At 37.7% G+C, this 25489-nt stretch overlaps 1 long non-coding RNA gene across 1 annotated transcript; it reads right to left on the bottom strand.

Annotated features, from left to right (window-relative positions):
- Positions 1-272: 272 nt before the first annotated feature.
- Positions 273-2513, bottom strand: LOC309846497. Its single transcript, XR_014301962.1, has 2 exons — positions 1758-2513; positions 273-593 (listed from the first exon to the last, which is right to left on the bottom strand). It is a non-coding gene; the product is annotated as an uncharacterized lncRNA (long non-coding RNA).
- Between the last annotated feature and the right edge of the window lie 22976 nt (positions 2514-25489).

Raw genomic sequence — 25489 nt, 5'->3', positions numbered from 1 at the left:
ACCTTTCCATCTTTCTCTGCCTGATTAATTTCTTTCCATTCCAAAAGATATAGCTCCAATGTTATCTCATTTAAGAGGATAAAGACCTCCCCAATCTGCTGAGGCAAAATAGATTACTTTCTTCTGTTCTTCTCCAGCATCTGGTAATGATTAACATTCACCTCCTGAAAAGTATTGCAAATTCCTTCTGAGTAGTGTCTGTGAGGATTGATCTTTGTTACTTAGTGACTAAAACAATTGAGTTACTTGAATATTCAGTGTGGTAATTCCTATACTGTACCAACTTCTACTTTTGGTTTTATTTTAATTCAACAACCACTTATTGAGCGCTACACGCCTGGCAATATGTTATTTGATAACAGTATGTTATCATATTGTGAATAGGTTGTAGACTCCTGCCCTCAAGAAGCAGAGATGTCACAGAATTATCCCAAATCACCTTCACTGTGCTAGATGGCACAGATTTCTGGGATTCAGCCAAATGCCTGACTAAGGGTTCAAACAGTTTTAGAGAACTTCTTGGAGGAAAATATTGGTCCTTTCTGGTGGCCTCCATGATTTCCAGGAAGAACAGACAGTGACCGGCCAAATACCTGCCAAAAAAATGACAACAAAACTTGAATTGGACACTTAGAAGTTTCTCAAGAAAATTAAAAGTCTGTTTCCTAAATGTCTAGGCTCTAAATTCTTCAATCAACAGCACAGAGTACTGAAGACCCAAGACTCTTATCTCAGAAATAAGCCACGAAGAGCCTATGACCCAAAATATGCCAAAGCCTCATTTCATACATGCAAAATTTGAGAAACACAGTGCAATGGACATGTTCTCATATTCTCTCTGGCCTGGGTCAAGTGTGTGGTCCCGAAAGCACTGTCCAAGGGGTAGCATGCATCAATCAAGATTTAATGTTATGCCCTCTGTTTAACGAAAGAAAAAGAAAAATACAATGATTTGAATAAAATTACACTTTTATAAAATCATTATACATCATTTTATTTATATAGACCATTAACCCTTTAGGGTACAGGGACTGTGTCTTACTGATCTATAAACGTCAATACATACGAGTACCTGATCATATAGTAGGTGCTCAACAAAAGAAGAAAATTACTCAACTACTTTGGAATGGTAACTATATAAGGAGCAATACTTTTACCTTCAGTTCAATGTCAGTAAAAATGCAATCTCTCCTCAGAAAATTGTGTGTTTCCTCTTATCTGACAAACAGCACTACAAATGCCAGCAGTTTTCACTTGTCTTAGCTGTCAGGAAACTCTAGGCGAAATTTTGTGCACTACCATAACTTCAAAAGCACAGAGTTATGAGTAAATAGCAGTGTATTTTTATTCATCTATCAAGCAGGCATAAGCAAACGCTGTTAGCCTGACTCTCACCACCAAATGTACCTTCATATTCCTTTCACCTAAAATAACCTACATTTCCCTGTGATGCTCTTGCTCCCCTTTTCCATAAACTCAGGCCAATGAGCTTTTATCATATGTATATGCCAACTTAATCTGGCCTTAGGAGTAGAATCCAGAACGGAGCTAAGAGCTCTAAAAGCCAGTGTGTTAAACATTTTTCAGAAGAAAGTGTTAATTGCAAAGGTCCAAAGCTTTTTTTGAGGACCAGATGGACTATATGAACAAGTTGCGTAGCTTACCTATGTTTCACATTATAGGAACATGGGGTGGGTTATGGCTTCCACAAAACAATTGAAAAACTCGACACTAGGAGTTTCTTGCATGGAACTCGCCTGCTGCTTTTCCTCGGGGAAAGAACGGTTCTAACAGAAGCAAGTAAGATCCTGGTCTCCAAGAGGCAGACAGATGGTAGTGCTGGTCTTCACAACAGTAATCTCACAAAAGCATAAGGCTCAAAATAATTCTGATGTTAGCCGCTGTATATAATTCAGTACTTGTGGTGGTTCACCGATAAGGAATGATAATCTCTTCTCCCTTATAAAAGGGATAAATCTGAGTTTGTTTGCATAGACTAAGGTTACAGAGAAGGCCTGAAGTATAGAAGGCTCATAAGCTTATTTGGTTACAGATATGATCTTTAACTTTCCCTAGCCTGAGAAGCCAAAAATAAACATTTCATAACTTTTAATGTGTGGTTAGCAAATATAGCTGGCCAGTGGTCGTGTCCCTGCAGCCCAGAGTCCTGGACAGAGTCAGCTTAGCTGGATGCCTGTGGCTGCCTGCTTAGAGCCTTCCCCTGTAGTTTCAAAAGAACAGGGTCTTTTTTATCCGCTTAGCTCAGTTGCTATAAACACTTGCTGTATGTTAAATGACTTCTCAGGTCCATCCAATCCGATTTGCACATCATTAGTCTGTGTAGAATGAAATGGATGCCTTTGGATATTTAGTTTTGTTAAATACTGAGCCCTTTGTGAGTGAAAACCCTTCGTATAAAATATTACATCAGGCTTGGCTAACATTCCTGTTTCATGAATCACTGGTACCTCCAAGTTGTCCTTGAAATTTCAAATTCACTGTAGATGCTTCCAGACACGTACAGTACTTCTTTTTTTGTTTATTTATTTATGTTTTGATTTGGATGCCAATTCTGCTATGAAAGAGGAAAATTTAGCATCAGAGCAAATGCCCTTCACGTACATCAAAAGGGAAAAGAAAAGCAGCATTGCAGACCCGAAAGGAAAACACTCATCTAAATGCCAGAAAAATTCATCATAGATCCGTGCTTTACCCTGACTTACCACACTGTTATTCAGAGACCATCATTCACCTTTTTTTTTACTTCTCATTGGTGATGGCCGTATTCATACCTGCAAGTACAAGTTTTTAAAAAAATGAATGAATAAGCAAAAAGCTTAGTATTTCACATGTACTTGTAAATTTTTCATTTTGATTTTTACAGAGCTCATGCAGTAATTGCTTATAATTACCAATAGGACAGCTGATGGCTTTTTAAAACTACATTCTAATTAGAACAACCAGCCGTCAGGGCTTTGAAGGTGGCTGTGATGACATTACCACAATGAGGCCACGGTGAGGCTTTCTGGCCTTTTCTGTGATGATGCTGCTCTGGGCTCTACCTTTGCTGAGATGTCACGGAGGAAATGAATGGCCACTGCCCCAGCTACACAGAAGATAAGAAGCCCGACAGCATCACTGTCACTTCTTGGGAATACCCCAATATCATTTTTCCTCACCAAGTGTTCCGGCTGCTGTTACCTTATATGTCATCTGGCCAGACGCATCCAAAATGCTCACCACATTCCACTTCCTATCATTCTGCCCTCAGTATTGGCGGTAGCAGATTTTACCTGAGAAATTTCAGAAGCCATACATGCTTGCAGATGATCGTTCTGTTTTGCAACAGTAACGTGTCCACAACCCTTAGGTCAGATTTTTTTTTTTTTTAATGAAGTAAGTTTTCGTTAACATGAAAGAAAAGGGAGGCTCTTTGATATTTATTGAATGTATTTTACGATAGGAGTTTAAGATCCGTGTGTGTCTCATTTAAACTCCAAAATAGCCCTGTAAAAAGAGGGTTGCATTATCTTGGCTTTATAAACACAGAAATGGAATCTCACAGGGGCCTTGTTAACTTCTTTTTTCCAGACAATATTTTCAAGAACTCACTGAAAATGTGACAAGAACGGGTAACCACCATGCTGTTGAAAACTACCGACACTGTGGCAGAATATGTTTTAATCCAAAGCATTTGTTGAGAAACAAGAAATGGGAGAAATTCCTGCATGATAGGAAGTCAATGGGATTGTTGTCTCAAAAAATCAAAACCAGAGGGAAGCAAGGTTTTTCAAAATGCACAGAGGTGAGAATTGCTGCAGAACTAGGCATGGTTGGAAGATCTACAGAGCCAGAATCAAGAGATGCAGGAGGTCACATTTGGCCCTGAATAAAGCAGCAGGTGAGTCTTTGGAGAACTGCAGGGAGCAATGACTTTTGCACCCTGGTTAAAGCCAGGATCATGGGTACTGAGATAGAAAAGGCAGGACATGGCTTCAGGTAGCCCCATGCCCAAAGCATGTTCCTTAGCCTACCCACAATCTGGAAACAACCTAAATAGAAATATCATCCACAGACAGGGAAAGGGGGACTTCCAAATATCAGGATGACTCATGACTAAGTATCACTATGCTCAACACTACAGAGACAGTAATTCTCCATCAAATAATTATAAATTCAATATGATCCCCATCAAATTCAAAATAGGGTTTCTATGGAACTAGAAAAGGCTGTCTGGGATGGATAGTTGGAACGACTCGCCATCACAAACATCAAAACGTACTGTGAAGCTACGAGAACACAACCAGTTTATGAGCACAGGAATAGAAGAAAGTAGGTCAAGACAACAAACTGGGGAGTCCAGAAGAGGCAAATGTGTGTGTGTGTGTGTGTGTGTGTGTGCGCACAGGTGGATTTGTGTGTGTACTAATATGTGAGAGAAAATGGAAATTTCAATCAGTAAGAAAAGGTTGGATTATTTAAAAGGTGCACCTAGCACTTTAAGATTATATTAGAACCCTACTAGACATCATACATAAAATAAATACATAAAATCTTTAAAATGATTTAAGTGTTCATTTAAGTAACACTGAAAAAAAATTTAGGGGTGCCTGGGTGTCTCAGATGGTTAGTCGGCTGCCATGGGCTCAGGTCATGATCCTGGAGTCCTGGGATCAAGCCCCACACTGGGCTCCCAGCTCAACAGGGAGTTTGCTTCTCCCTCTCCCTCTGCCTCAACCTCTGCTTTGCGCTCTCTGTTTCTGATTCTGTATCTCTCTAAAGAATGGATAGATTTTTTAAAAATCTTAAAAAAAATTTTTTTTAATAGAATGATGGTTTTTGAATCTTGAGTAATGAGAAAGGGCCTCCTACAAACTGAAGAAAAGAATTAACAGATAAACTACATAAAATTCTTCAAATTTTTTTGGACAAAGATCATAATAACAATAACAATAATAAAAGACAATACCAAGAGAAAATATTTGCAAGAAAGTTATAGAGATAAGCAGTACTCACTATTGTATAGAGAGATCTCCCACATAATTAGGAAAAGAAGCAATGCTCTTATAAGAAATCAGATAAAAGAGGCACCCCAGTGGCTCTGTCAGTTGAGCTACTGACTCGGTTTTAGCTCTGGTCATGATCTCCTGGGTTGTGGGGCTCAGCCCCAAGTTGGGTTCCATGCTCAGTAGGGCGTCTGCTTGAAGACTCTCACCCTCTCCCTCTACCCCTCCCCCCAAATAAATAAGTAAATCTTTAAAAAAATAGACAAAAGGTATAAGGAGAGTTCACAGAAAGAAAAACTGCATACTACATATATATGAAATTATGCTAAACCTTAGCAGCAGTCAGAGGAATTGAAACTGAAACAATATCACAGTTTTTACTCCTCAGGTTATATAAACTTTTGGAGCTTGATAGCACTTAGTTTGGGGAGGATATGAAGGGACATGTACTTTCATAACTCACTGGTGAGAATTTGAAGTCACTAACCATTTTCAGAGGGCATTTTTGTCAATATCTATCAAAACTTAACATTTCTATAAGCCATATGCATGAATTTTACTTCCATATATTTAGCCTATAGCTTTCATATTTGCTTAAAGATTCATGTGTACGAAAGTTCATTGTTGTATTCTTCTAAAGCAAATAAAGCAATCAAATTGATGTCAGAATAATTAAGTAAGTCATGGCATGTCAGTTTTAAGGAATACATTACACTTATGAATAATGTTGAATATCTATATAGAGTGATAAAAAGAGTCACCAAGATAAACTCTCGAAACAATAAATCCATCTCATAATGTGTAAACATTTGTGGTTAAGACCTCATTAAGTTTTTAAAAATGTATGTATGTGAGGGGCATGTGGGTGGCTCAGTTGGTTAAGCATCCAACACTTGATTTCAGCTCGGGTCCTGAGATCAAGCCGCATGGGGTGTAGAGCCTGCTTAAGAAATTTCAACACTTTTACATCTAGGTGATCAACAATTGTGTTTAAAATCTAACATTAGAGATTAAAAGCTTCCAGGACAAACAAAAACTGAAAGAATTTGCAAATACCAAACCAGCTCTACAGGAAATATTGAAAGGGGTCCTCTAAGCAAAGAGAGAGCCTACAAGTGGTAGATCAGAAAGGAACAGAGACCATATACAGTAACAGTCACCTTACAGGCAATACAATGGCACTAAATTCATATCTCTCAATAGTTACCCTGAATGTGAATGGGCTAAATGCCCCTGTCAAAAGACACAGGGTATCAGAATGGATAAAAAAACAAAACCCATCTATATGTTGCCTCCAAGAAACACATTTTAAGCCCGAAGACACCTCCAGATTTAAAGTGAGGGGGTGGAAAAGAATTTACCATGCTAATGGACATCAGAAGAAAGCAGGAGTGGCAATCCTTATATCAGATCAATTAGATTTTAAGCCAAAGACTATAATAAGAGATGAGGAAGGACACTATATCATACTCAAAGGGTCTGTCCAACAAGAAGATTTAACAATTTTAAATATCTATGCCCCCAACGTGAGAGCAGCCAACTATATAAACCAATTAATAACAAAATCAAAGAAACACATCAACAATACTACAATAATAGTAGGGGACTTTAACACTCCCCTCACTGAAATGGACAGGTCATCCAAGCAAAAGATCAGCAAGGAAATAAAGGCCTTAAACGACACACTGGACCAGATGGACATCACAGATATATTCAGAATATTTCATCCCAAAGCAACAGAATACACATTCTTCTCTAGTGCACATGGAACATTCTCCAGAATAGATCACATCCTCGGTCCTAAATCAGGACTCAACCGGTATCAAAAGATTGGGATCATTCCCTGCATATTTTCAGACCACAATGCTCTAAAGCTAGAACTCAACCACAAAAGGAAGTTTGGAAAGAACCCAAATACATGGAGACTAAACAGTATCCTTCTAAAGAATGAATGGGTCAACCGGGAAATTAAAGAAGAATTGAAAAAAATCATGGAAACAAATGATAATGAAAATACAACGGTTCAAAATCTGTGGGACACAACAAAGGCAGTCCTGAGAGGAAAATATATAGCGGTCCAAGCCTTTCTCAAGAAACAAGAAAGGTCTCAGGTACACAACCTAACCCTACACCTAAAGGAGCTGGAGAAAGAACAAGAAAGAAACCCTAAGCCCAGCAGGAGAAGAGAAATCATAAAGATCAGAGCAGAAATCAATGAAATAGAAACCAAAAAAACAATAGAACAAATCAACAAAAGTAGGAGCTGGTTCTTTGAAAGAATTAATAAAATTGATAAACCCCTGGCCCGACTTATCAAAAAGAAAAGAGAAAGGACCCAAATAAATAAAATCATGAATGAAAGAGGAGAGATCACAACTAACACCAAAGAAATACAAACTATTATAAGAACATACTATGAGCAACTCTACGCCAACAAATTTGACAATCTGGAAGAAATGGATGCATTCCTAGAAACATATAAACTACCACAACTGAACCAGGAAGAAATAGAAAGCCTGAACAGACCCATAACCAGTAAGGAGATTGAAACAGTCATTAAAAATCTCCAAACAAACAAAAGCCCAGGGCCAGACGGCTTCCCGGGGGAATTCTACCAAACATTTAAAGAAGAACTAATTCCTATTCTCCTGAAACTGTTCCAAAAAATAGAAATGGAAGGAAAACTTCCAAACTCATTTTATGAGGCCAGCATCACCTTGATCCCAAAACCAGACAAGGATCCCACCAAAAAAGAGAGCTATAGACCGATATCCTTGATGAACACAGATGCAAAAATACTCAACAAAATACTAGCCAATAGGATTCAACAGTACATTAAAAAGATTATTCACCACGACCAAGTGGGATTTATTCCAGGGCTGCAAGGTTGGTTCAACATCCGCAAATCAGTCAATGTGATACAACACATCAATAAAAGAAAGAACAAGAACCATATGATACTTTCAATAGATGCTGAAAAAGCATTTGACAAAGTACAGCATCCCTTCCTGATCAAAACTCTTCAAAGTGTAGGGATAGAGGGCACATACCTCAATATCATCAAAGCCATCTATGAAAAACCCACCGCAAATATCATTCTCAATGGAGAAAAACTGAAAGCTTTTCCGCTAAGGTCAGGAACACGGCAGGGATGTCCATTATCACCACTGCTATTCAACATAGTACTAGAGGTCCTAGCCTCAGCAATCAGACAACAAAAGGAAATTAAAGGCATCCAAATCGGCAAAGAAGAAGTCAAATTATCACTCTTCGCAGATGAAATGATACTATATGTGGAAAACCCAAAAGACTCCACTCCAAAACTGCTAGAACTTATACAGGAATTCAGTAAAGTGTCAGGATATAAAATCAATGCACAGAAGTCAGTTGCATTTCTCTACACCAACAGCAAGACAGAAGAAAGAGATATTAAGGAGTCAATCCCATTTACAATTGCATCCAAAACCATAAGATACCTAGGAATAAACCTAACCAAAGAGACACAGAATCTATACTCAGAAAACTATAAAGTACTCATGAAAGAAATTGAGGAAGACACAAAGAAATGGAAAAATGTTCCATGCTCCTGGATTGGAAGAATAAATATTGTGAAAATGTCTATGCTACCTAAAGCAATCTACACATTTAATGCAATTCCTATCAAAGTACCATCCATCTTTTTCAAAGAAATGGAACAAATAATGCTAAAATTTATATGGAACCAGAAAAGACCTCGAATAGCCAAAGGGATATTGAAAAAGAAAGCCAACGTTGGTGGCATCACAATTCCGGACTTCAAGCTCTATTACAAAGCTGTCATCATCAAGACAGCATGGTACTGGCACAAAAACAGACCCATAGATCAATGGAACAGAATAGAGAGCCCAGAAATAGACCCTCAACTCTATGGTCAACTCATCTTCGACAAAGCAGGAAAGAATGTCCAATGGAAAAAAGACAGCCTCTTCAATAAATGGTGCTGGGAAAATTGGACAGCCACATGCAGAAAAATGAAATTGGACCATTTCCTTACACCACACACAAAAATAGACTCAAAATGGATGAAGGACCTCAATGTACGAAAGGAATCCATCAAAATCCTTGAGGAGAACACGGGCAGCAACCTCTTCGACCTCAGCCGCAGCAACATCTTCCTAGGAACAACGCAAAAGGCAAGGGAAGCAAGGGAAAAAATGAACTATTGGGATTTCATCAAGATCAAAAGCTTTTGCACAGCAAAGGAAACAGTTAACAAAATCAAAAGACAACTGACAGAATGGGAGAAGATATTTGCAAACGACATATCAGATAAAGGACTAGTGTCCAGAATCTATAAAGAACTTAGCAAACTCAACACCCAAAGAACAAATAATCCAATCAAGAAATGGGCAGAGAACATGAACAGACATTTCTGCAAAGAAGACATCCGGATGGCGAACAGACACATGAAAAAGTGCTCCATATCACTCGGCATCAGGGAAATACAAATCAAAACCACAATGCGATATCACCTCACACCAGTCAGAATGGCTAAAATCAACAAGTCAGGAAATGACAGATGCTGGCGAGGATGCGGAGAAAGGGGAACCCTCCTACACTGTTGGTGGGAATGCAAGCTGGTGCAGCCACTCTGGAAAACAGCATGGAGGTTCCTCAAAATGTTGAAAATAGAACTGCCCTATGACCCAGCAATTGCACTATTGGGTATTTACCCTAAAGATACAAATGTAGTGATCCAAAGGGGCACATGCACCCGAATGTTTATAGCAGCAATTTCCACAATAGCCAAACTATGGAAAGAACCTAGATGTCCATCAACAGATGAATGGATCAAGAAGATGTGGTATATATACACAATGGAATACTATGCAGCCATCAAAAGAAATGAAATCTTGCCATTTGCAACAACATGGATGGAGCTAGAGCGTATCATGCTTAGCGAAATAAGTCAAGCAGAGAAAGACAACTATCATATGATCTCCCTGATATGAGGAAGTGGTGATGCAACATGGAGGCTTAAGTGGGTAGAAGAAGAATAAATGAAACAAGATGGGATTGGGAGGGAGACAAACCATAAGTGACTCTTAATCTCACAAAAAAAACTGAGGGTTGCTGGGGGGAGGGGGTTTGGGAGAAGTGGGTGGGATTATGGACATTGGGGAGGGTATGTGATTTGGTGAGTGCTGTGAAGTGTGTAAACCTGGTGATTCACAGACCTGTACCCCTGGGGATAAAAATATATGTTTATAAAAAATAAAAAATTAAAAAAAAAAAATCTAACATTTGCAGTTCAACTAGTGATGCAATTATGTGGAATCACTTTTTATTTTCTACTTTCAAACCAAGAGAGCAAAATATTTAAAGACAAAAGAAAACATTGGTGTAGAAGGAAAAAAAGACTCTAAAAACAACTATGGAAATGTCTCTTTTTCAGTTTAACCACAGCTTTTTACTAGACCTTAAATCATTTTAGCACTCACTCCACGGATAAAATTTCTAATTTTGCTTCAGCTACTTGGATATTTGAGACCAAGTGAATGTGAAGTATGAATAACAAAAAGACATTCTATCTTGGCTGAGAAAACCATCATGTTCACATTTGGCAAGTTTTCCCAACATAATCTAATATATAGCTAGCTGATGCATTTGACACTTTTCTATAGAGATAATCTATTCACCGGTATTATAACATTAAAGATGGGGTAGTCTTATAGTTTTCTCTAAAAAATTAAAGATGGAGGGGTGCCTGGGTGGCTCAGTCAGTTAAGTATCTGTCTTCGGCTCATGACATGACCCCAGGTCATGGGGTCCTGGGCCCCACATTTCAAAGCCCCACATCAGGATCCCTGCTCAGTGGGGAGTCTGCCTGTCCCTCTCCCTCTGCCACTCTCCCCCTCTCTCACTCTCTCACTCTGTCAAATAAATAAATACATAATCTTTAAAAATTCAAAGACGGAGTAATCTCTTTATTTTGTTGTAAGTCTAAAAATAGCTTAAAATAAGCTCTTATATGATTTCTCTATCAGCACTCAGATGCTACATAATAACTGGGAGCAAAACAACAGAGAGAGTCATTCTCTTCCATTATGCAATCTGTTCAAGAGAAAGATGGTTCTTCTTTAATTCTAACCAGAAGCCATAACAACCTCTTTTTGTTTGTGTGTATTAGCTTTAAGGATCTCCACAATACTCGTATAATGTCTGGAATTAGAAGACATGTGGGAGCTTAAATAGAATGTCAAATTATTTCTCTTCTTACATTTAGATTTTTGAGCTCCTTGTAAAGGATAAAATTCATTTCAACACTACTCACTGAATATTGGTCTTTGGAAGCTGCATTGAATGGGCCAGAGGCAAGAACAGGTTTGTGTGTGGAAGGTAGAAGTGGGAAGATTTTTTTAGTTAAGTTAAAGCTACACTTTGGAGTTTGGAATGAGGCTGACTGGTCTTTGAAAGGAAATGGATAGAGTTTGCTACATTCAGACTACATAGTTCAGACTCCTCAGTCTGAAATTTTCACGATTATTTTGCGAGAATATATTTTCTAGGTGATTTTTTTTTTAATGGTATGATAACGGTATTCAATGATAACATAGACTGAAATGCACAAATTATTTTCCTTTATAGGTCTCTCAGCCCTACCAGACTGAGTTCCAAGAGGATGGGGATAAGGTTTTGGAATCTTCTAAATCCCCAGGTCCTAGTACACCGACTGTTAAATAAAGGGGGGGGGGAATTAATACATTATTGTATCAATCAATCAATCCATTAGAAAGTGATTCAATATATACCTCTCCCAAATTCTTCAATTAGTCTGACTTTATACAAGTCAGTAGATAAACCAATACTTATTAAGATTCTACTATTTATGTAGTCATACACTTGAATATATTTTGGAGAATATTTCAATAGTGCATATTCTCAAGAAGCTACAATCCAGTCAAGTGAAAAGAGAGAATCACACCATGAAACAACAATGAAGAGCCAATACAGGGACCAGGATCTAAAGGGCACAGGACACAGCTGTCTAAAGGCCCGGCATAGATAACCCACCCACAGGTGTATAAGCTAAGCCAATGCTATTGTTGTATGCCATTGAGATTTGGGGATACTTATCATATGTTAATTGCTAATCTAAATACTTTCAATATTCAATCCACTGTAACATTCTGGAGTTTGCTTTCAAAATTCCCTTACGGTCCCAATCTAACCCACTTTTGTCTCACACCTGACCCATGGCTACCACCTTATTGGCCCTCCTGCTTCCATTTTCCTCTTCCTCATTTTTTGCCACACTACATCCAAAATGATCTTATAAAATGCAAATTTGAATAAATCTCCCAATTTTCAAAAGGCCTGCGGGGTCCTATGTGGTATATTCCCTCCTCGTGCCTGGCCTCTCTTGCTCACACCCAAGTCACACTGGCGTTATTTATTTATTTATTTTGCAGATTTAAGAATATGCCACGTGCCTTCCTTTTTTGGATCTTTGCCCAGATTACTCTGTAGAATGCAATGCTTTTCTCTAAATCTTACTTCTTTTATCCTCATTCATTTCTACTTACCTTTCACCCTTAGCTGAAATGCCACATAACAAGCCTTCTCTGACCCTAGGTCTATGATAAGAACTCCCTACTATGTGCTCCCACAGCATCTTGTGTTTTTCCTTGATGTTACTTGTCACCATTAGTTATTACGTAGCTGCTAGTGTGATGCAGACTAGTAGAATTGGTCTTCTCCACCAGACCAGGGCGGCAGGGATCATGTATCTCTTGCTGACTACTGGATACTCGGTATCTCCAGTACGTTCTGGCCCCCAGTAGGTGATGAGTAAATGTTGGCTTAATTAGCTTTGAGATCAACTAATGGGCTTTTCCAGATTCTTTTCCATACCCTGAAGCACATCAAAACTATCTGAAACATTAAAGAAAAAAAATCTTGCCTCTAGTCCTTGTTACTTTAAAATGAGAACAAATGTCTTGATAAACGAAGATGCATACTTATGTGATATTGCAGCACTTTCCTGCCCTCTTTCACCTATAGTCCACAAGAGTGTTGGACAAATAACATCTCACTTCCCTGAAACAAGAAATCTACAACTCATTAAATAGTTCAAACTTTAATCTAGATCCATAAGTATTTCAAACTTTAATAGATACTTTAGATAGATAGATAGAATGGATGAGCTGATAGATCAAAAGATTGATAGATCAACAGACAGAGAAATAGAGTCAGACAGAATACAGCTAGGTAACCAGTGTAAGGTAACCAGTATACCTAGCTTGGTTCGCTCATACATCTGTGGGTAGTCATCTGGAAGTCAGCTGATCTGGGCTGGGTGTGGTTGAGACATCATGCCTTCCAGCCCAGGTTACAGCTGCCATACCATCACTCCTTCCTTATTCTATTAACTAAAGCATGTCCCATGGATGAACCTAAGTCAAGGGCCAAAGAAATATGTTCTCTAATAGGAAGAACCATAGTCATGGCACAAAGTGCTTATATACAGGGAAGGGCAAAGGTCAAGGTTTGGGACAAATATGCAATGTACTACAAGATATAGGAAATGCATATATTAAAGCAGGGTATCTGTATACTACCAATTAGATAGGGAAGTGATCTAGTTAGTGTGTACGATTTTTCACAGCATTTGTAAAGAAGTTCTCTACATCATCCTGTTTTCTGTTCTTCAAATACTATGTATGATAGCTTATAATGTCTTTTTGTTTTACATTTACATATGAAGACATTTATATCCTCATTCTTATTCTAGTGTTCAACTACAAATGGGATAACCATTTTTGTCAATTTGTGGGGTTTCTTTAGATTTATTTATTTATTTTCTTATGAGAGAACGAGAGAGAGCATGTGCATGCATTGGGGGGAGGGGAAGAGGTGGAAGGAGAGAGAGAATCCACAAGCAAACTCCCCACAGAGTGCAGAGCCTGATGCAGGGCTTGATCCCTGTGATCATCACCTGAGCTGAAACCAAGAGTTGGCTGCTTAACAGACTGAGCCACCCTGGTGCCCCTCAATTTGTGTTTTAAATCATAGAGATAAAATTGATCCCAATACTACTCCCCTTCAACTTCATGTCATTATAATTTACTACATGTTTTAAAAATATATAAAATTATATGCAAGTTAAAATATGTATTTAAAGATTAACTGTAAATATCAATCATCTTCTGAAGGAAAAAAGAGTTTTTGTTCCAATGATGATGAGTCTCAATTTATCTGACAGTATGATTGGGTCTGTAAGATGAGGAAGGCTTGGAGCCACTGATCTTAATGCCCTCACAGAGCCCTGCAAAGCTCTTTGGTGTTCAATTTCTAATAGGTTCCCAAATCACAATGATCCACATACTTTATGATTTCCAAATCAACATAGTATTAGCCAACCATGTTCTATCTGCATGACTGGGCTGGGTAAAAATAGTCTTTCTTAACTGTTTTCAGTTTCAATAACCATCTTTGGAATTTATATATTCTGTTTCCAGCACAAATCACTACATGCTCAACAAAAAACAAGGAAATCTGAGCAACTTTCTTAAATCATTTGCAGTAGAAGGCACCCTAGGTTGAGCCACAAAATTTTATAGCTTGGACAATACATGACATATTTAAAAGACAAATGAGTAGAGGAAAGACCAAAGGAAGCAAACATATAGAATACTTAAGGATTTTAACCTGAGAGAATGTCAATTAAAGTTCAGGGGAAAGTAAATGACTATAATTAATACCTGTTAACTGCTTTTGGCCTTCAGGCTCACCCTGTCCAATGATGCATAATAATTAGAAAACATTTCATTACCAGCTGGCATCAAAGGATTAAATGTGTGTGAAAGAGCTTTGCAAACTGTAAAGTTATGAAACAAGGTAGCTGTTATTTCCACTATTAATATCAAAAGAGATGCACCAAGTGGACAGGCCATTGAAACCTCACCAATAAATATTTAGTGACTAATAAACTTTGAATACTATGTATATGTATCGTAAGTGGAATACGTGTTGATTGCTCTTCCCACTAGTCACAAAAGCACAAGTCGGATTTAAGATTTGATTGAATTTTCTCTCTAATTTTGTCATATTAAGGCCACCAATTTATTTTTAAGTATAAATTCCTAACAAAATTAATATGAAGAGAGGCTATACTTTTACATTGGTTTAAGGGGAAGGGAAACTTCAAAGTGGTCCCATATATTGATCATGATCCTTCTCATTTATAAGTTTAAAAAGTGAATGAAACAATTTCATGGTGAGAGAGGTTCAAGCATTACCTACTACCATGCAACCAGTAAATATTGTATGTGGGATTCAAATGAAAGGTCAACCAGATTCCTTTGTCCAATATGCCACTCCAGTGTAAAACACGGTATTAGAGATTTAATTTCATTATATATAGACATGTGAGTATGTATATTCAAAATTAATACTCACTAAAATCAAATTCCATATTAATTATAAAAACAAATGTTTACTCTAAGAGTTTGGAGTCTTCTGAAAGATGTAGGAAAGAGATGAAGCAGTGAAACTTTCCATCTCCAGAGCTGACCCACTGAAGAGTAGATCAATAATTGGTTGCAGAAGTTGGGTTTGTTTATTGAGATGTTTTCGCAGGTGACCTGATGACCAAAGCACACCATTCCATACTAAGCATTTAAACATGATTTATTTGACTGGCTTGAGCAACTCTGCTTGTTTTCATAAGAGTATGTAACAATTTTAAAGTGATGCTTAACTCGATCACAATGCTGCTTTAATTTTCTATATTCTGTGCAGAAGTGACTCATGGTGGGATTGCTTCATTTAATCATACAAGTACCTTCTGTGAATGAGGCATTTTGCTAGAAGGGAAAGTTACAGGATTGAGCAAGTCATACTACTTGCCTTTAAAATATTTAGATCCTGTGGCGCCTGAGTGGCTCAGTGGGTTAAGCCTCTGCCTTCGGCTCAGGTCATGATCTCAGGCTCCTGGGATCGAGCCCCACATCGGGCTCTCTACTCAGCAGGGAGCCTGCTTCCCCACCTCTCTCTGCCTGCCTCTCTGCCTACTTGTGATTTCTTTCTCTATCATATAAATAAATAAAATCCTAAAAAATAATAATAAAATAAAATGTTTAGATACTAATGGGAAGACATGTCTGTATATTAATAACAACAAACAAAGTTAAGAGGATAGAGAAGAAAGGAGTGAAATTACTACATACCAAGGTTTTCATCATAATTCAAGACAAATCACTAATAGTATTTTAGTCTTGATATTTATAATTATAGAACATATATTTGATTAGGTGGCCTATACTTTTGAGACTCCCTCACAATGAAAATATACTGTTTATAACATTAGGAAAACAAGAAAAGCTGAAAATTTAAAAGAATTGGAAAAAAAAATCAAATGATTATTCTTACACTTTTTTACTTTATCCAAGTGATAACAATCTGTTAGAACTTGCGTATGTTCTTATGTTTTCCTTTTTATTTCCATATTACCAAATACTACATGAATTAAGCTGAAAGAACTCAGGACATCATGTGGTATTTGTCTATATTTCTTCTTCCCCATGTCACGACCCATTCATAAGAGTCACTTCTGCACAGAATATAGAAAATTAAAGCAACATTGTGATCGAGTTAAGCATCACTTTAAAATTCTGTTACATACTCTTATGAAAACAAGGCTGTATATATATTAAAAAAAAAAAAAAAAGCTCCTAAAAAGCAAGTTTACAGCATACAAAAGCGTAAGAGAAGAAGTTATCTATCTTCTAAGCAGGTAAAGCAGTGAAACGGAAAGACGAGAAAGCAGAGTGGAGGAGGGTAACAATTACCCACGACGGTGTGCGCTGCTCTACGGAGTACACACCTGAAAATTCTAGGTCTCAGTTTGGAAACCAATGATAGTTACTTAGGAAACGACACTTCTTGTTCTGGGAATTGGGAATGCCTACCTGCAGCAATGTCACTGCCTGACTTGTGACAGGGAAGCCTTAATGCATTGTGTATCATAACTCTTCCTCTGGGTTTTACTTTCATTTGTTTAGAACGTTAAATACAGTGTCACAAGAAAATCGGTTGTCTCCATCTAGTCATCACCGACTAATTTGTCTGTCTGAAAGCTCCTTTATTTTATAAGGGAAGAAACTGCTGTTTAAAAAACAGAAGCCACAGCTCTGGGACTTAGTTTCACCTCGGCAAAGTTAAGATGTTGAATTACATGACCTCTGAGTCCCTCTGAGTTCCAGATCCTGTAGCTCTACCATCTGGTCACCTCAGGCTATAGAGTTCAGTGAAATACTTACCATGCAGACAGACCCTCTGAAAAGTGTTTACGAATAAGTTAAAATAAAAGTACCTTAACGTTTAGATTTTTTGCTAGTCTAAGCTAAATTTTTTAAAAGCAATACAAGGGTTTGCCATTCTCTTCCACACAACAAGGTCTCTCTCAAATAAATACACAGTTCATTCAGTAGACTTGTTTAAATAGTGACTGTCAAAATATCCAAAATTTAAGCCTGAAAAAGAACTTGAGATTTTACTGAGACTATAGAAAAGGAATAACTAACTATAAATACTGTATCTATATCTGCAGCTAATGAACCTGATTAAATCACAGTTACCTTTGTAATAAATATGCCAAAACATGGCAACTCTCCATCAAATTATATTGTGCTCTATTGTAATGGTGTCAGACATGTTTTAACTTGAATTTCAGAAGTATTTACACAGTAATTCATTTAAATTGCTATACCTTGAGATTCTGTCACATTCATGATCATCTACTGTGCACAGAAAATGTAACTACGATTTTCCTTAAAGTAACCAATGAAATGTCAGAAAATGTGACTCTATACCCTACCTCCGCTACCTTCCTGATGCCCACATTAACTCAAATCACCCAACTCATATGTTGTAGTGCAAGTGTCCAGGAGATGCCAAGTTGTGCAGTTCAGTCTTGTTACTTTGATAAGTCCGTATTGGACTCTGAAAATGAAACTAGTTAGAGCACAATCTGAGTGTGAATTATTAGGGGGAAAATAAGATACTAGGGTTAGAAGGAGGTAGGAGGGGGGGAAAGAAAATTTTACATGTTGAGACCAAGTTAGACTTTATGTTCAAAGTTCTTAGAACCTATAGCCTGACTGTACAAACTTAGAATGTTTTGCCGAGAATGAGCTAAAATGTAAGAACAAGATTAGAAACCTCGCGACTCAGAATTCTTTGTGCTCCAAGGACACGTAGAATTAGTAGATGTAAGGAAAGCAAGATGGTGGTGATGATTTCATATGTGTATGCATATCTCCAAACTCATCAAATTGTGTGCATAAAATGTTCATTTTTTTGTATAACAATGATACCTCAAAAAAGCTCTTTAGAAAAAAGAAACTTTGAAAGATGGATTTACTTCTTGGTATTCACCTCAGAAAAATCTGGAAATAATAGAAATAGACAAGAAAACATTTTTTCTTCCTGTTTGTCTAGGGTCCATCACCATGGCTTTCTCTCTTGGTTTTGCAGGAGGATCAAAGAATTGCAATGAGCAAAAGAAGAAGGAATGTGTCCTTCATGGTTCAATAAAATAAATAATATTATAAATTAATATTTGTATAGCACTTTACATTTTACAAACTACTTTTGAAGGTCGAACAATGTTGGGGATTAAACGGTCAAAAACAAACACACTCTGAGCTAAGAAATATTGAATCATTTTTTGCAGAAAGAGTATAACATCCAATTTTTTCCCAATGGAAGATTAAAAATATTATCAGGTTGGTTCCTAAACAAAAAGTTATTATCTTTGCTGAAAGAAGTAAGATACGTAGACCTTCCAATTACTGAAGTGGGACAGCCAACATAAACAAGAAAATTAGGAGAAAGAATGCCATCTGTTGTTAAAAAGTAGAGTCAGTTATCATGCAGAACTTAATAGAAAAACCACAACTTCATCAAAACTAAATTATAAAGATTTGAACTTTGAACAATAACATGTGCAGAGTCTAGGAATAATCTGCAAAAAGCATTATGATCCAATGAAGCAAGAAGGCATCATGTTCCAGTGAAATTGGAAAACAGCAAAGAATTCTTAGCATGTGGGAGAAGATGAACCCAAATCCAAAGAAAAGTGCTCCTTTAGTCTCCATCCCTGAACTCCCTTACCAACTTCTTTACTTTCTTTGTAGAAAAGAACTAGAAAAATTCCAAACTCCACTACTTCACTTCATAGTGGAATAATGTATCTATGTATAGGCTAGCTGTGTCATTATATAAAGTTCCTGTTAAGTAGTATGGCTTTCTCTTTTGAAGTACTGAGACCAATTTCAGTGTGTGTGTGTGTGTGTGTATGTTGGTGAGGGGGGATTGCAGGGAGGAGGGAGCTCCTACACCAACAAAAAGCAATTCTCTGGATGCCATCAGGGTGTCTTACAATTCATCTTAATTCTGACACTATCTCCCCAGAGACAGCATCAACTCAGACAAGTTAAGAGTTCGGTACTACAAGAATGACTCTTCCCATCCCTTCAGATTCCAATTGCAAACCAGGTTATCATTTCTACTTCTGATCCACCAGCTAAAGACTGGGGGTTCTCCAACCCCCTCCTTGGACTTTAGATGCCAGTCACAAGCCCAGGTTGGTACCTGTGTTTCTGATCAACTGGCTATAGGTCAAAGGTCCCCATGACTCGATCCTTGGGTTTGACTACTTTGCTAGGGCAGCTCACAGAACTCAGGAAATCCGTTTACTGGTGAGATGGCTGGTTTGTTATAAGAGGATATAATTCAGTAGCTGCCAGATGAAATATATGCATAGAACAAGATAGGGAGAGGGCTTGGTCCTTCCATGCCCTCTCTGTCTATGCCACTCTCTCCAAACCCTCTCCTTCTGTTTTGTTTTTAATGGAGGCTTCATTACAAGGATATGATTGTTAATTCATCGGCCATTGATGATTGATTCAACCTCCAGCCCTCCCCTCTCCCTGGAGGTCAGTGGGGTGAGACTGACAGTTTCAACCCTCTAATCACATGATTGGTTCTACTGGTAACCAGCCCCCATCCTTAGGTCTCATTAAGTAACATTTCATTATATAACAAAAGACACCTTTATTCCTCTCACATTTAGGAAATTCTAAGGGTTTAGGAGCTCTGTGCCAGAAAGCGGGAAGAAGACCAAATATGTATATTTTATGAATCATAATATCACACTTCCCTTAGTCTCAATTTACCCTTTGTTATCTTCATAGAGTTCTGCTTAAAGAAGTCCTTCAACTGTGTTTACAGATGGATGTGAACTGTGTGAACACTGGGAGATTCTTAAGAGTTAAAATTTGATGTCTTAAATAAATAAAGCCAACATAATGAAGTTTAATTCTCTCTGAATATTTTAAATTATCACAAATATAACCACATTTGGTATTCACTAAATTCATGTGGACTCGATGGGGCAGGCCATATTAATTCTACTTTATGTTATTAAAGGAATTTATTCAATCTCATACAGTTTATAAGTATAGAGAGAAAAAAGTTTCCTTCTACCCTTTTAGGCTCTTCAGTTGGTCTAATAATTAAATTGACATAAAAGAGATTAATAGGAGAAAGACAAAGTTAATTTCAGATATATAGGAGTCCCATGAAAATACGAAATCCAAGGACAAGTCAGGAGGTTGAGGCTTATATGCCATCCTGAGCTAAGGAATGGGATAGGGGCTTGAGACTTCAAAGGGGTGGAGGGTGATTCACAAGACAGAAAGAAGAGCAGGTGTTTGGTAATTAGACATTTGCCTTGCTGTACAGAGAGCTCATTTAGATAAAATTATTTCTGGTAATAACTCTCTCTCTGAGCCAGGTCCCCTACATAAATTCTTTAAGGAAGCTAAGGGAGAGGTAAAAGTTTTTCTTGAGTCTACTTGGTCTTGATTGCTTTTTGCTCAAAATAATCCACTTGCCAAAGTGGATTTTTGAGGTCACATATTCTGTTTCTCTTCAGAATCATCATAACCTATTTGATATTAGCTGTTATCAAACTAGAACTAGTTCTAAGCAGAGAACTCTTTGCTCTGACCAAAGTCACACTGAAAGTTTACAAATATTTCAGGTAAAAATAATTTAAAGTTTCTCTACCCTTCTATTCAATTTAAAACTCCATTTTTCCCAATAATGCCAAGCCAAATTCTAGGTTTTTTTTTAACCGTAACAGTTAAATTTTCTGATTTATATCATCTAGGAAATTAACTGCAACACTTAAATTTTCTGATTTGTATTTTATTTCAGATAATATTTTTCATAAAAATAAAACTAACCATTGGAACAATCAGTGTAATTTCTATATTCAAATGACAAATTTTGCCCACTGATTTTTCCTGGATGACATATTAGAAAAGGCTTACATTAGGGAAATACCAACATAAACCCACTGAAGTGGCTAGAATTTCAACAACCAAAAATTCTGAGTTTTGATAAGATGGAGTACCTACACTGTTTGTGAAAATCACTTTGGGAAAATGGGCAGCAACTACTAAAGCTGAACAAAGCAGTACATGCGTTGCTGGGTGCTAACAGAATCACATACATATAAATTCCGAAAACCATGGACAGGAAATTACCCAACTTTACTCATGACAACACCAAACTGGAAATAATCCAAATATTCCAGGGAGGCCCAGAAGGCCAACTCCAACTTGTTATCTCTTTTGTTAAGTCTTGAACACAGTCACATCCATTCATTTACCCACTGTGTATGGCCACTTTCATGATGCAATGTCATAACTGAATAGTTATAAAGAACAAATCATATGACCCATCAGGCCTCAAATACTATCTGGCCATTTGCAGAAGAAATGTACTAACTCCCGATCTACAGTATACCAGCTTAAATGTTTTGGGGGGTATATTCATACAGTCGAATACCCTTCAGCAATGGAAATAAATAAACTGCTACTATGTGCACCAATATTGATAAACCACACTTAAATAATAATAAGTTAAAGAAGAAAGAGACATATAATCTATACCCTACAACTGACTCCACTTAGGTAAGTTTCAGAAGTTAGCAAACCTTTACCTTTTTGACCTTGGATAACACTGGGAACGGGATGGTATAAAGGGGCTTCTAGATGATGGAAATGTTCTGATTTGAGCAGTATTTAGAAGTATTTTCTAATAATTCATTGAGATATTCTTTTATATTTTGTGTACTTTCTTAATCTCTACTATACTTTGCCATAAAAGTACAAAATCTTAAATATAAATTTTACAAAAATGTAACCAGATGAAGAAAAACAAATTTAACAGGTTTCTTTTCCTGGAAGAAGAACATTGCTCATCTCCTTGGGGTAGGGGATGAGACCCCCACCTCTAAAGGGATGCGATAGGTAGAATAATGAACCCCCCACACACCCATGATGTCCACATCCTAAAAATCTAGTACCTGCAAATATGTTAGCTTAAAGGAGAACAGGGGCTTTGCAGCAGTGATCAAGATAAAGAATCACACAAGATAAATCACATAAGTCTTTAAAAGTAGAAAGTTTGGGGGCATCTGGGTGGCTCAGTGGGTTAAAGCCTCTGCCTTCGGCTCCCGTCATGATCCCAGGGTCCTGGGATCAAGCCCCGCATCGGGCTCTCTGCTCCATGGGGAGCCTGCTTCTTCCTCTCTCTCTCTCTCTCTGCCTACTTCTGATCTCTGTTTGTCAAATAATAAATAAATAAATAATCTTTAAAACAAAAACAAAAACAAAAGTAGAAAGTTTTGCCCAACCATAAACATAAGTGCCATAAAGAAGGTGGGGCGGGGGGAGGTTATATGCTAGATTGACTGGGGAAAAGAAGACCTAATTCAGCTAGGATAGCCAAGAAAGACCAATCTTGGTAATACAGAGCGAGCAAAATGTTGGGGAAAAAAGCATCCAGCTGGAGTACTGGAATGAAATGTTCCAAGCACAGGGAAGAATTGCAGCAAAGACCCCAACGCAGACAAGATCGGAGGCTTCTCAAGTCGAAAGATTAATGTGGCCATTGTGAATGGTGGGAAGTGAGGACCCAGATCTGGGTGAGGTCTTTTAGACTATGGTAAGGATGGAATTTTATTCTAAATGGACTGAGATAACGTTCTCCAGTTTACATTTAGAAAATTACATTCTGACTAGTGTAGAGAAGATAGTTTAGAACAGGGGAGGAGATGTGAGGGGAGATGGAAGGAAAAGGAATCAGCTGGTTGCAAAGTTCCAATTGAGAACTGATGGTGGCTTGGACTTGGGTTTTAGCAATAGAAATCATCTGAAGTGGCAGGATTCGAGACATTTCTTAGGGACAACTAACAGGATTGTCTGAGAGATTAAGTCTAGAGGATACAGGAAGGAGAAGAATCATGGCTATCTCCCAGGATTTTGACCTGAGTAATCAAATGAATGATGGTGATACCCTTGTTGGAGCATATCTCCAGACAAATACCATATATACTGATGATTCAGTTTGGGTCATATATGCTTTATGTGGTCCTTGCAGAAAACCTCCTGTTGTAATCCGAAATTTCATTTTACATTATCAGTCTTATGTTCCTTAATAAGCTTTAGTCTCCCAATTAATGGGTTCCCTTTGTAAACCGCCAAGCGAGTAAGGCCTATCAACACCACGCTAAACCACAGAAAACATCACAGTGACTGTGCAGTAAGCTGATGACCACCACAACGAAAGCCAAAAAGTCCAGCTGAAATACAAATCCACAATTGAGTTTCAGGAAGGCCAGGCTTCAACAAATGTCATTGGGGTGAATTACTGAACAAAATCACACAGAAGGTAAAAGTTGTTGCCAACTGGGTTTAAGACATCCTTGAAGACAGATACTAGTAACTGTGCAGGGTTCTATAATCCAGCGCTTGGCTCACCTTGTTTCCTTTTTAAAGTATTCTTTCCCCCTTCTCCCTTCCCCTGCAGGATGAAATCTCCCTTTCGTATGTGACCCCATAACACCCTCATCAAAACATTTAATTCACTACCTATTTACTGTCTATTCTTAAGACTTTTATTCCATTGGACAAACTAACCCTGCAATACAGAACAATAACTCAAATAGTTTAACTCAAATAGTTTACCTGGGAAAAAACCCCAAAATATCCAATTTGGCCCTTTTATTTTCACTTCCTGCCAAGCAAACGATCTTGTGATGAATTATGACCTCCCTTGAAGTTTTTCCTATTAGAAAATAATTCTCTGATCATGTTGGTTTGAAAATACAAGTTACATTTCTCATTGTCTTTTTAATTCACTTATCAGTCACCACAAGATGGATTCACTTTGAAAGGGTTATCCAGTCCGGTTTCTGATTTTGCTGACAGTGAATACCCCCTGCCTAGTCCCTTTGGGAGGCAGCCAGCTGGCCTCTGCTGGCAACAACTTGACTCTATCACATCTCATTCAGTTTAAACTTCAACCCTATGAACTGGCATTTCGTGGTTTGTTTCATTACTGATTTACTGATGGATAGTAAAATACTTTCTTGTTAAATGGTTGGTTAAAAACAATCATTATTTTCCTTTAATTGTTGGTTTTTAAGAGATTCACTGCCTTACCAATTTTATTATTAAACCGAAAATGTGTACACCAAAATAATTTTCAATTTTATTGTGAGATTTATGGATAAAAAGTATTTTAAATATATCAGTTCCACCTGCACAAAGCTCTTCTAGAAGACTAGTGCTGATAAAAATGATTAATGCTTCCAATACATTGACTGAATCTGTCATTGTACCTGCTTTTCCACTGTAATATAATATTTACAATAAGCCACTGGGAACCAAAAGCTCATGTCTTCCATTGTCTGTATTGCTTCTTAGACATCTCTCCTTCGATCATATTCTGTAGCCCTGAGAAGTGTGCCACACTGTAAAATACATAACATCAGAACTGAGGACTTCCCTGCCCTCCTTCCATGCTGCCTTCTACCCATCCAAGCGCTCTATCACTCACACGTGTGCAGGTGGGCACACACGCACACGCGCGCGCACACACACACACCCTTCCTGATCATCTTTATAAAAGTATTACAGGCAATCAGCATGTTTTTACATTTGTGTGCATCTACTCTTGCTCCCTAAATGTTTAACTGAAACAGACTGTGATTACCAGCGCCAGAACTGGGATATTCCTGGTTCCTTCACAAAGCTGCCTGGGCTAAGTGGAGCTGGGCATCCTTTCTACTGGATCCTCATCTCTTAGTGCTCTTTTCCAGGAAGAGAATATGCGGAATGGATGTGAAGCCAGAAGGATTCATTTAAAATACTAGCAGCGGTTCTTTTTCCTTTAAGGAGCTGGTTAAAAGGGATTCTGGCCAGAATTTTCTTGAGAACTTTCAAACACACTGAAGAACTTAAGTTTGCATTTTCCAAAAATTTCTTTTCTTGAAGGAGTTGATTTCTCATGATCCATTTTCTCCTTCACACCTCACCTTCCAAACTAGGGTCTATTTTGAATGAGGTACTGGAGAGCTAACC

This window comes from Mustela nivalis (assembly GCF_964662115.1).
Source record: "Mustela nivalis genome assembly, chromosome: 13".
Taxonomy (NCBI): Eukaryota; Metazoa; Chordata; class Mammalia; order Carnivora; family Mustelidae; genus Mustela; species Mustela nivalis.
Note: the sequence above shows the minus strand (reverse complement) of the source record. Positions and strands in the feature narration are given on the sequence as shown.